This window comes from Silene latifolia, chromosome 6, assembly GCF_048544455.1.
Source record: "Silene latifolia isolate original U9 population chromosome 6, ASM4854445v1, whole genome shotgun sequence".
NCBI lineage: Eukaryota > Viridiplantae > Streptophyta > Magnoliopsida > Caryophyllales > Caryophyllaceae > Silene > Silene latifolia.
The window spans coordinates 95,355,429-95,368,671 of NC_133531.1; the positions used below are offsets into that span (position 1 = coordinate 95,355,429).

Sequence of the window (13,243 nt, forward strand, 5' to 3'; positions counted from 1 at the left end):
GGTAGCCTCCGCAAAGGCTGTGGCGCCACCTACATGAACCAAGATAATAAACGTGATAACAGGCGGCTCAGACTTAAGAGGATTGACATATTCAGCAGCCAAAAGGCGTGCAACTGAAACAAAGGGAGATAGACCAGAAACGTCCTGCAGAATTTCACACAGTGACCTACATGATGTTGCTTTCGACGAAGGGGACGTACATGACGGACAGGAACATCATGATGCAATTATCATAACTATGTCAATGGCCAACTGCACAGTTAGAAAGGTCCTGGTGGATATTGGCAGCTCGGTCAATCTAATCATGCTGAAAACCATAGAAAACATGGGGTTCAGCGAGAAGCATTTGCAGAAGAAGACCATCCTGCTGGTAGGGTTCAGTGGAGAGACAGCTAACTCATTGGGATAAATAGTAATCCCAACCTATGTAGGAGGAGTCAACAAATAGGTAAGGTACCTGGTCATAGACGGACCATCTACCTACAACGTCATTCTTGGAAGACGATGGTTACATCTGATGAAAGCGGTCCCCTCAACATATAATCAATGCGTAAAGTTCCCCACGCCATGGGGAGTAGAGACAATACGAGGAAACCAGGAGGAAGCTACAGGCTGCTATAAGAAAGCATTAAAGTGCACAGCCAGCCCCCATCATAGCAATTACAGAAGCAGCATGTCTAGGACGAATACATTGAGCCTCCAGCTTAGGAGTTAGACCAGATCAACCTGGACAAGCTGCACCCAGAGAGAACCGTGTTAGTAGGGGGAAGATTTATAGGAGGCCTCAGACAACACCTAGTAAAGTTCCTGCAAGCCAACATGGATTGTTTCGCATCGTCCCGTGACGACATGATAGGAATAGATCCATCTATCATAACACACAAACTCAACGTGGACCCAGGATGCAAGCTCGTCCAGCAGAGGAGAAGAAAGTTCGCGGCTGAAAGGAATAAAGGGATCAACCAGGAGGTAGACAGCCTGCTAGCAACAAACAAGACAAGAGAGGTAAAATACCCAGAATGGCTATCAAACGTGGTAGTGGTGCCCAAGAAGAATGAGAAATGGAGAGTATGCGTGGACTTCACCGACTTCAATAAAGCATGTCCCAAGGACCCCTTCTCACTACCACACATTGACTCAATGGTGGATGCAACAGCTGGACATGAAATGTTAACATTCCTGGATGCTTAGAGTGGTTACAATCAAATCAAGATGGATCCAACAGATCAAGAGAAGACATCATTTATGTCTGAAAGAGGAATATATTTCTACAACGTCATGCCCTTCGGCCTGAAAAACGCAGGATCAACATATCAAATGCTGGTCACCCGGATGTTCAAAGAGCAGATAGGAAGAACTATGGAGGTGTATATTGACGATATGGTACTGAAGTCAGAAAAAGCTGTGGATCACATGCAGGATCTGGCAGAAATATTCAGTACCCTCAGAGAATACAAAATGAAGCTAAACCCGTCCAAATGCACCTTTGGAGTTTCCTCCGGCAAATTCTTAGGCTACATTGTAACTCAAAGGGGAATAGAAACCAGCACCGGGCAGATTAAGGCCATATTACAGCTGGAGTCACCAGAGAAACCAAAGCATGTGCAAAGGCTAGCTGGCAAAGTGGCAGCTTTGAGCAGATTCATCTCAAGATCTTCGGACAAGTGTAGACTATTCTACGATATATTGAGAAAGACCCAGAAGTTTGAGTGGACTACAGACCACGAGCAGGCATTCAGGGAGCTGAAGCACTACCTCAGCACCCCGCCACTACTATCAAAACCGGAACAAGGAGAACCAATGTTCCTCTATCTAGCTGTCACAAAGGTAGCAGTAAGTGTGGTTCTAGTCAGAGAGTAGGACAAGGAGCAAAAGCCAGTCTATTATGTAAGCAAGTCTCTACTGCCAGCAGAGACCAGGTACACATCTCTTGAAAAATTGGTACTAGCACTCGTAATTGCATCTTACAAGCTGCGCCCCTACTTTGAGTCCTACACCATACATGTTGTGACCAATTATCAACTGAAATCTGTAATGAGGAAGGCTGAGCTTTCAGGCAGAATGTCAAAGTGCTCCGTACATCTTAGTGGATACGACATCGGGTATGACCCAAGAACAGCAATAAAGTCGCAGGCACTGGCAGACTTTGTGTCAGAGTTCAGCCCAGCTATCCAGAATCTGGCGGACAAGGACATCCTAACCCTCAAAGGGAACAAGGAAGCAGAAATCTGGTAGATGCACAACGATGGAGCCTCCAACCAAAGGGGGGTAGGTGTAGGACTAATCCTGCGGTCACCGCAGCGAGATCTGATAGCACAAGCAGTAAGATGTGAATTTAAGGCTACTAACAATGAAACAAAATACGAAGCCCTAATATTAGGAATGCAGTTAGCCCTGAAGTGGGGAGTCAGGAACCTATATATATCCAGTGACTCTTTACTAATAGTTAATCATGTGAATAATGAATTCATAGCCAGAGACTCAAAGATGATCGCCTACTTAAAAGTGGCAAAGGAGCCGAAACAAAGATTCAGGGATTACAAGCTTAAGAAGATCCCAGAGATCAGAATGTGGAGGCAGACGCCCTAGAAACTCTGGGGGCAACCTTCAAACCAACTGAGCTGGCTAACATCCCCATCGCGCACATGCTGGAATCTTCTATCCAAAAATTAGAAGAGGCGGACAGAGGAGAACTAGAAGATCAGTAAGATGGGCAGCAGTTCTACCAACTACAAATGGTCGCGCCGTCAAGCCGATAATCACTAGATGGCCAGATATTGCGCCCAACCAGATGGTTTAACAAATGCCCGACGACGATTAGCCGATGGTCGCGATGACGGGACCTGGCGGACACCATACCGAGATTGGTTGAGGCACGACAAGCTGCCAGATGACAAGAAGGAGATAAGGGGTTTTCAAAATGAAAGCCTCCAGATTCATACTAATTGACGACGTGCTTTTCCGAAAGTCGCTAGCAGGACCCTACTTACGGTGCTTGGATAAGCAAGAAGCACAGACTGTGTTGCATGCCCTCCACAGTGGCGAATGTGGAAACCATACAGGAGGCAGGAGTCTATCAAAGAAAGCCCTCGGACAAGGCTACTTCTGGCCCACAATGAGGGTAGACTCGGAAGAATATGCCCGGAAGTGTGACGCCTGCCAACGCTCAGCGCTAATAATCCATTAGCCAGCAGAGCCCTTACATCCCATAATTTCTCCCTGGCCATTCATGACATGGGGAATGGATATAGTGGGTCCTCTGCCTAGAGCCACGGCAAACAGAATATGGATGCTAGCAATGACAGACTATTTTTCCAAATGGATAGAAGCAGAAGCATTAACAAAGGTAAAAGAAAAACAGGTCATCTCTTTTATCAAGCGTAACATCATCTGCAGGTTTGGTATCCCGTCAGAAATTATATGTGACAATGGATCACAATTCATCTCAAACGACGCAGAAGGATACTATACCAGATGGAACATCTCTTTGAAAAAGTCAGCACCCAGGACTCCAAAGTCTAACGGGCAAGCTGAATACAGCAATAAGATTATCATGGATAACTTAAGAAGGAGGTTATAGGAGTTAGGAGGAAAGTGGGCAGATCAATTGCCACTAGTGCTATGGTTAGACAGAACGACGCCAAAGACGACGACAGGCCAGACACCCTTCAGCTTGGTGTTTGGCGCAGAAGCAGTAATTCCATCAGAAGTTCTAGTTCCAACTCACAGGTATGGATGTATGACAAGGGAAGGGAACAACGTAGAGATGATCAGAAGCCTGGACACGATAGACGAGCTGCGAGCAAGCGGAAAGATACGTCTGGCTGCCCACAAGCAGTCACCAGAAGTTATAACAAGAACGTAAAAGTCAGGCTCCTGGAGGTAGGAGAGCTGGTTCTCCGTGAAGTGTTCCAAAACACAAAGAATCGTAAGGCAGGCAAATTCGCCTACAAATAGGAAGGACCATACTAGGTAGAAGGCGTTGTTGGCCATGGGGCGTACAGATTAATGACAATAGACGGTCAAATCATACACAAACCATGGAACATACTTCACCTGAAGAGGTATCACTTTTGATAATAAGTAGAGTTTAGTGTACAGAGTAGTGTATTAATAAAAGCAAAAAAAAAACAGGCTTCTGTAAATGCATCATTCTAGACTCTAATATCTATGGTACATTGAAAGTGTAGCTAGCAGGACTATCAATTGCAAACGCGGGGTGACAAGGCACATGACACTCTAACATGCCTAACCTAAGTTTCTCCAGTAGGAGCACCCTCACCAGGCGGCATGTGGAACATACGAAAGGGAGCCTGGCTGATATCTTAAAGCTCATCCAGCTACCCTGGATACCACCCCCGGACGTAGCTCGCAATACCGAGTACTCGGTGCAATTAATCAGGGCCCTAGCATGCATGCACACACACATGGAGCGCAAGGACCTCTGAGCTACGAGAATTCTGCAACGTCCCATTAGTCCTAGAATGACGATAAACTTGCCTAAGGTGATACGTGCATTTTATATAGTCTTTTTAGTCTTATTTTGCACGTATTTCTAGGCATTTTTATACAGTTTTGTATTTCAATATGCCCTGAATTGGCTACTTTGGTTTGTTTTGTCTGTTTTCAGAAATGAACCTGAAAGTGGTGAAACCGTAGTCTTTTCGTCCTGTTTTGCATGCATTTTGAGGAGACAGGAATGTTAGAGCGAGACTTATGGATTGGGATGCGTGAAGGATGGTCAACGGAGCAGCCAACGACGATTTTGAAGCTGACTTAGAGGAAGAACACTCGATTGAATGGTTTATTTGGTCGATCGAGTGGTTTGAAGTGCTGAAGAGTTCCATCGAAGGCTTTGCCATACTCGATCGAAATGTTGTTTTCTGGGTTTCCTCGATCGAGTGGAATTATTGCTCGATCTAGAGGATTAGCTGCTGAAGTCCTCGATCGAGTGGTGTTACTCTGCTCGATCGAGAGGTTTTGAGTTTTCACGGGCTTAATTAACCCGTGTTGCCTTATTTCGTTGATGAACTTTGTTTTTCTATTTAAGCATTCATAATTAGGTTATTAATTACGTTTGACTCATCTTAGAACGCCACTTTTTACTCTTAATCTCTCCCTTAAACTTTCTACTGTAACTTTGCTCTTGGATTTATTTACTTGGATCTTGGTTGTTCTTTACGCCGAAATTCTTGTGATTGTAATCTCTCTTCTCTCTATTAATATTAATCTCATTTTTATTACTTTAATCCCTTGTTTCTCTTATCATTAATTTCTACCCTAATTTCATTTATGCAATTTTATTGTTATTCCATCATGTTTTCTATTAGTTCATTCATTATTGTTATTATTGACATCATTAAAGATATAAGTGGCTAAATCCATTCATGTTGGGATTAGAGAATCCATGGTAGGATTGTGACGATGTAGCGAATAGGCTAGACGATTTATTTGTGAGAATCTGTACCCATGGCAATTTAAGTATAATACCGACTTAGTTGAGTGCACGCTTCTAAGTTACCTTTTAATCTGGTTAAATTTAATCCTGGATCAGAAAATTGGACTAAATAGGCCTGCTATGAACATTAGACTACCCTGACAAGAACGGAAGTTAAGTTAGTGGAAATCTAGTATAGAAAGTGGACCGGAAGGACCTTTCCTGTATCCGTCTCACAGTGAATTATCTAGGCTATTTGCAGTTGAGTCACTAGACTATCATGGTGAACCGAAATCCTGACATGTTCCCTCTCTATTGATCATCTTTACTACATTTTATGTCCTTTATTGCTCTTTCCTTATTGCTCTTTCCTTCAAACCTTCATTAGTTTAGTAAACCAAATTCAACCCCCCATTTAGTGACTTAAATAAGAGGACCTTTAACAGATACCTTGCCTCCCTGTGGAGATCGACCCGACTTCCCAAGCTATATTAGTTAGTGCCAGTTGGTTGGTAGGTACACGACTAGCCTGTCAAATTTTGGCGTCGTTGCCGGGGAGCCAATAGCCCTATCTGTTCTAGTTTTCGTTCATTTTTATCCGTCTCAGGGAATTTTTATTCCTTGAGACAGTTCTCACTTATCTCTTTCAGTGTTGTGTATGCCTAGGTCAAACAGGTCGGAGTTAGTTTCAGCTAATCCTGAGCCAGAGAGACTATTTCGGGATAGACTCCGTCTGCAAAGATAACGTCGAAAGGAAGACTTGAGTACTTTCGAACCTGAGCTACAACATTTTCTATTTGCAGAAGACCAGTCTTTAGAAGAAGATAATCTCATTTCCGCCAAAGAACCAGTAAAGATGCCGAACATTGCAAGTCACTCGGAGCCTAAAGCATCCTCTATTCCTAAAGGTTTTAACCTCCAGACTGAGGACGGTAATACTTTTGATATCCGACCGTCCTACATAAATCTGGTGGAGAGAAACCTATACAGGGGTGTGGCGGGTGAAGATCCAAGGAAGCATATGGAGGTCTTTACCGATTACTGCTCTACTATTCCCGCTCCAAAGGGAGTAACTCAAGACAAGATAAAGGAAGTGCTTTTTCTTTTTTCTCTGACTGACTCAGCCCGTGAGTGGTTGACCGATCTTGACCATACAGCTGCTGGTATCACCAACTGGGAGACTCTCGCACTTGCCTTCTACAAAAGATAATTCCCTTCGCAGCGCACTAATCAGCTGAGGGGTAAGATTACCAGTTTTAAGCAGGCACCTGATGAAACATTCTATGAAGCTTGGTGTCGGTTCAAGAAGTTGGTGAGGTCTCTTCCTCATCACGGTTTTGATCAATGGTTCTTATGCAACCAATTTTATAATGGGTTGTATGATGACCATAGAGCTATTCTGGACGCCTCATCGAACGGAAGATTTCAGAAAAACATTGATGATGATAGGGGGTGTGGCATTATTGAGGAGATGGCGACCCATTGTGATAAATATGGGAACCCACGGGACGGTATTCGAACAGTCCATTCAGTTGATAAGGCAGTCGTGGCGCAACTGGAAGCCATGAATGCCCGTTTTGATAGATTAGAGTTGCAATCTGCTGGGGAGCCACAGACGGTTCATCTGTTGACTAGACAGGAAACTGTCATTTGTGAGAGATGTGGAGGCGATGACAGTCATACTGCTATTGACTGTCTTACTGAGAAATAACAAGTCCTTGCTTTTCAACAATACAGGCAAGGAGGAGGTTCTTATTACAACAACCAAGGGGCAGTCCATCCCAATTTGAGGTGGACAAGTCAAAATGTTCTTAATCCCACTCCTCTACCGCAGCAGCAGCAACCATTTGTCCCTCCTCATAAAGCTCAACAATGCTTCCAAAAGCCTCCTTCCTTTCCTCCACCGAATGAAGGCGCATCATCTTCAAGTGGGGTAAGTGAGCTAGGTGAGCTAAAGTCAATGCTCCAGTCGTTGACAAAGTAATTGCAACTAAGTGACCAATAGAAAGAAGCATCCATCAAGTCACTTAGAACTCAAGTTGCTCAGTTAGCTGCGAACCAGTCCACGGGGAAACAGGGTCATCTGCCGTCTCAATCAGAGAAGAATCCACATGAGACGGTGAATTTGATTAATCTAAGAAGCGGTCGTTCATACGAAGGACCAAAATCGTTACCTTTTAATGATATATCAGACCCGAGGAAGGCTATTAATGACGATGAACAGTCATTTGTTGCTGAAAACGAGCTAACCACGAAGAAAATACTCGATCGACTAGTTTCAGGGGGTCGATCGAGCAGAATTGATGCTGAAAGCACTCGATCGAAGGAAAATTCTACTCGATCGAGTGAACTGGATAATGAAGAGTTCGATCGAGAGGTCCAAACCACTCGATCGAGTGAAAAGTCCGAAGAATCTATTCGATCGAGTTGTATTTTAGCTCTATCGAACACTACTAGTAATGAAGAACTCGATCGAGAGCCTGCTATTGCTCGATCGAGTGATATTTAACCTGGAAAGACTCGATCGTGAGGCAAAAAGTCTCGATCGAGTGATAAGGAGCTTGAACCAGCTGCGACGTTGGAAGAAAAAACCAAAGGGCTCGAGATACCTATTACCGTGCCTTTCCCGAGGCGATTACAGAGCACGAAAGCCAATCAACAGTTCGGTAAATTTGCCGAGCTCCTCAAAAGCTTACAGGTTACTGTTCCATTCGCCGAGTTGCTGACACAGGTACCCTCTTATTTAAAATTCATGAAAGGAATTTTATCACGTAAGAGGCATATCAATGATCATGAGACGGTAGCTTTGACCGAGGTAGGGACTGCCCTAGTTCAAAATAAGCTGCCCCCTAAACAGTCATACCCGACTAGTTTCTGGATTCTATGTCACATAGGTACCCATTTGATTGATAACGCGCTATGCGATCTTGGTGCTAGCGTGAGCGTCTTACCTTTGTCTCTTGCTAAGAGACTTGGTTTGACTAAATTTAATTGCACAAACATGACTGTACAGATGACCGACCGTAGTATATCACAGCCGTTAGGTGTCATAGAGGACATACCAGTTAAAATCGGGAGATTCTTTATTCCCGTTGATTTTGTAGTGCTTGATATTCCCGAGGACACTCACACCCCTATTATTTAGGGAGACCATTTTTATTCACTGCTCGTGCAGTGATTGATGTCGGGGGCAAGACACTTACGTTTTAGGTAGGAGACGAGGAATTAATTTTCCATTAATCTAAGTCTCGTAGGGCTCCCATGGAAGCTCAACCTTGCAAAGCTCTTTCCTCTACTGACTCCCATATTGACACTCCAGATGAAAATTTGAAATTTTGTGCTGCAATTGTAACCCCTCCGCCTCAGACTGAGAGCAAAAAGGAGGAGAATTCGTCTATTTTCCTTGCTGCAGGTATTAGTTATTTAGACCAAATTAATACTCATCTTATGATATCAAAATTGCAAATTAATTTTAGGTGGTCTAAATCTACATGCATGCAAAGCAAAATATAAAATAGATGGTATTAAACCATCTTAAGACAAAAATTCCTTACATTGTTATAAGGCAAAATGGGCACAACTCAAGGACTCCTTCCTTGATGTTGTTCTTGTGCAAATGTAATAAGGATGATCCTCCAACACCTTAATTACCAAAGTAGGTAATCTCCTAAGGTGGCACCCAAGATAAACCCAAAATACTACTAAAATACTAACTAGGTAAATGTCGTAGTAACCTTGTTTATTTGAATATTTGATGTACTAATTAATATTATTACCTTGATAATATTATTAGTTTACTTTTATATGTGTTTATTGTAAAAGGATGAACAAAATATAAAGAAAAATATGGTCTATTGATGGTGTATATGAACCATCCAAAACAAGCACACAAAGACCAATTTTTCTTCACACTTCCAACCTTTGAAATGATGGAAGGACTTAGGTATATAAAGGCATGCAAATGTATACAATTCACATACAAATGCTAGTAGGAAATGCCTACCTTTTCCACTCACAATGGGTGTATTAGTAGTGTATAAAAATCTGTCCAAATGGTCCCCTCCGCGTCCATTTCGATTTTTGACATTTGCCCCACAAATGCTTATAAGTCTTATATTTAATTCTCTGACATAATTAAATATTAATTTGATTATTTAACACTTAAATAATATAAATTAACTACCAATGACTACTTAACTATTAAGTAATCATAAGACCATTTTATCAACATACAATGTGTCAATATTATCCCAATTAGCTAATTTTACAACCTCTTGTAAAATATAAATAGCTAATTAGTTCCACCTCAAAACATATACACATATTGCATAAAATTAATTAATTAATAAATTCTAAATTATTAATTTATTACTTAAATATCAGATAATTAAATAATAAATCTTCTCTGCCCGAGTTCGTAACCCGTCATCAAATAATACTTTTACGTGACTAATTAAAAGTCAAACAATACAAGGAATTAATTATCTCGTATCTCATACAAACAATTAATTCATTCTATTTGGGCGTCATCCTATAGGTGTGACCTAAAGGGATCGGCTGATCACCGCCGTCACACGACAATAGTGTCAAACTCTAGTCAGCCAATCATTACCGATTAACGATGACCAGCTTACAAATAAAAAGATAAATCCCTAATATTCCTTTTATGAGATTTAATATGTAAACACACTTATTGTGGAGGACACTACTCCAACAATCTCCCACTTGTCCGACACAAGTGTGCGTTGTAGGAAAACATATTTTACATATCACATATTTTAGTTTAAAGTTTTAGTCATAAAAACATAAGGATCTTATGCATGCAAAACAAAACACAAGAGTGCAGGAAAACCGGTTCCTTACATTGGATATTTCGGCTATTAGGGCACTAGTAAGGTCTCCTTCCTTACTTAGTTCTTGAGCTTTCCAAATGGATGAACAAGATTCAATTTAGAATATCTCCTCAAGGATTGTACCAAGAAAATCACTCTTAATATAAATATTAATTTGATTACTAGAATAAATATTTGTTCCCTTAAAATTACTAATATTATGTATATACTACTTCTAGTATAGTTGGAATAATATTAGAGGATTTATGTGAGTTTTTATCTTTTGTTCAACAACAAGAAGTACAGAGATAAAAGTATTCAAGTGAATGAATAATGTTAGAATGAATAAGTGTAGAAATGAAAACACATTACTTGAGTGTGTAAAGAGGAGGCCACCGGTTTTGGGTGGGTAGGGTGCCCAATACCTTTTCATTTTTCTCTTCTCAAGAGTATAGGTATGCATACCTATGTTTAGTAGGTAATCATCATGCTTTCCACTAATTAAAACAATTAAGGCACAAATAACCCTTCTCCCTTATACATTTACACGGTCCATATTATTAATATGGATCCATTTTAACTTTGTCAATTTGTTAATATGTAATGTGTGACATATTGGACATGTTACTAGACATGTTGTTTAAATAATGCATTTTTAACATATTAAAAATCATTATATAAATAAAATAAATCACATACAAAATTAACTAGTAATTCACAATTACTATTACTTAAAATGGGTCATATAATTATAAATCACAACTACTTGTATTTATGACAATCAATTCATTCTAATTTCAATTGTTTCATAAACAATAAATAAACCTTAAGTAATAAAACAATTTAATTACTTAGAACGAATCTTATATAATCGAATTACAATAAGATACGTATAATTACTCACAAAATCATTTGTTCAATTTTAAGGAATTAATTAACTTGTATCATCATACAATTAATTAATTAGTCAATTAAGAATGTTTCCCTAGAGGTATGACCTTAAGGGATCAACTGATCACCACCGTCACACGACGGTAATGTCAAACTCTAGTCAACCAATCATTACCGATTAATGTGGATCAGTTGACAATAAAATGTTACATTCCCTTACGTATTCTTAATATGAGATTTAAACATGTGATCGCATTATTGTCGATGACACATACTCCAACAATCTTCCACTTGTCAGCGACAAGTGTGCGTCACCAATTCTCTTGTCCAATTACTATCTCCCACTCAATACAAGGTGTCTTGCAGGTCGTACTTGCATTTGATCATATCTTGAGTGGTTTCCTCGATCTGGAGAATAACTGTCTGACCGGAATTCTCTACCATAGATATCTTCCGAGCGTGGCCACGCATTTCCAGTTCATTGCTCCTCGAGTGGCCTTGAGATATAAGATAACCCTGACGGGGATGGATAATTCCTATTGCACTCTTCCCTTCGATTACCCACAACTCATCACGACCCAAAATATGCCCATTAGACCCCAATTACGAAGGCCGCCGAACATAAATCAAAGTCACTTTGAAACTGTGCCATCTCAGAAGAACAGTCATTAGTCAAAGAATTGACTCATAAGAATACCATAGTAGCTCTCGCCACGACCAGGCTATAAAAAATTGCCAGAACTCTATAAGCGGTCATAAGCCCAATAGAGTGTCCCTCACAGTCTGCCTATGTGATCGACTAGTCATCTCTTATGACTCTATGGCACTTGAACTTGTCATCAATCGCATCACACTCTAGTCACTTCGAGACGTCACCTCATACAAGTGACTATGGGCGAATACTATGTTAATCCTCGTTCACTTTAATGGGGTTCAATCATTGTCTCTACAACCCATTTGGATGTAACAAAGTAATAAGAGAGTTTTTGAAGTAAAAACTCGAACGACAAATGTGATTATCACATATGAATAATCAATACCTGATTACTACTTCATATTCTTATAATCCAATTTGATCATGTATGTAGTTGTTCATCTCAATCCAATTGAAACATGTTAAGCCTATGAGAAGGCTTTGGTTAGTATGTTTTATCAACTTCTTGTACCTAACCTAACCTTACTACATACTCGTTTTCCTTTGTAATGTATACATTTGCATTACAAAACTTTCTGAGTACGTGTCTAGATCCAATCTAGACATAAGCTCTCTAGTCTTAGAATAGCTCCCGCTGTTTTCACAGTGTGCGGGACCCATCCCTCTCGCACATCTCATGATAGCAAGTGTACTCAATTTCCGTTGTAAATATCTCTCATTGTTCTTTATTGCCTAGAACGATTCTAGCAAATCTATTTCTTAAATAACATAGCCACAATGGTTCTTTAACTATCTTTATGTGTTTTGAATACGGTTTTGTCGGAAACCTTGCGCAATCTCAACGGTCATTAGTGTAAGCCCTTACACAAATTAGTGAATTGTATCAAAAACACTTAACTTTACATCCTTAATGCTTCCTCAAGAACTTAAGGATAATCTATATGGCTACTAGGTAACTATTACTTAAATTCGATTTGAAACAATTCATCATACTCAAAGTATATGAAGTGTTATACATCATTACTCATTTAATTGATCCGGCAGCGGAAGGAATCAATCAAATATGTTCAATTTGATTGAACTAGTCATGAATCTTATCAACATAAGACTTCTTATTTGACGCTAATATCATGTGGATTGATCTCCATAAATCTGGATATTAAAGATGTATTATAATACTCCAAAATTCTCAAATCATTCTCAATGATTAATATGTCATCCACATATAAGACTAATTAAAATTTCCGTAACTCCCACTAAACTTCATGTATAAACACAACTTCTCAACCTATCGAGAAACGTTTTATAACATGATCAAAATGTTGACTCCAACTCATTGATGTCCTACTTAAGACTATCTCTTAAGTTTCACATTGTCTTAAGATTTTAAGAATCTACAAAACTCATAACATGTATCGAATACATTCC

General features: G+C 40.2%; 1 non-coding gene across 1 annotated transcript; it reads right to left on the minus strand.

The window, feature by feature from the left end:
• Window positions 1-6,669: 6,669 nt before the first annotated feature.
• On the minus strand, window positions 6,670-6,775 carry LOC141589462 (small nucleolar RNA R71). The gene has a single exon (XR_012520399.1). It is a non-coding gene; the product is annotated as a small nucleolar RNA R71 (small nucleolar RNA).
• Between the last annotated feature and the right edge of the window lie 6,468 nt (window positions 6,776-13,243).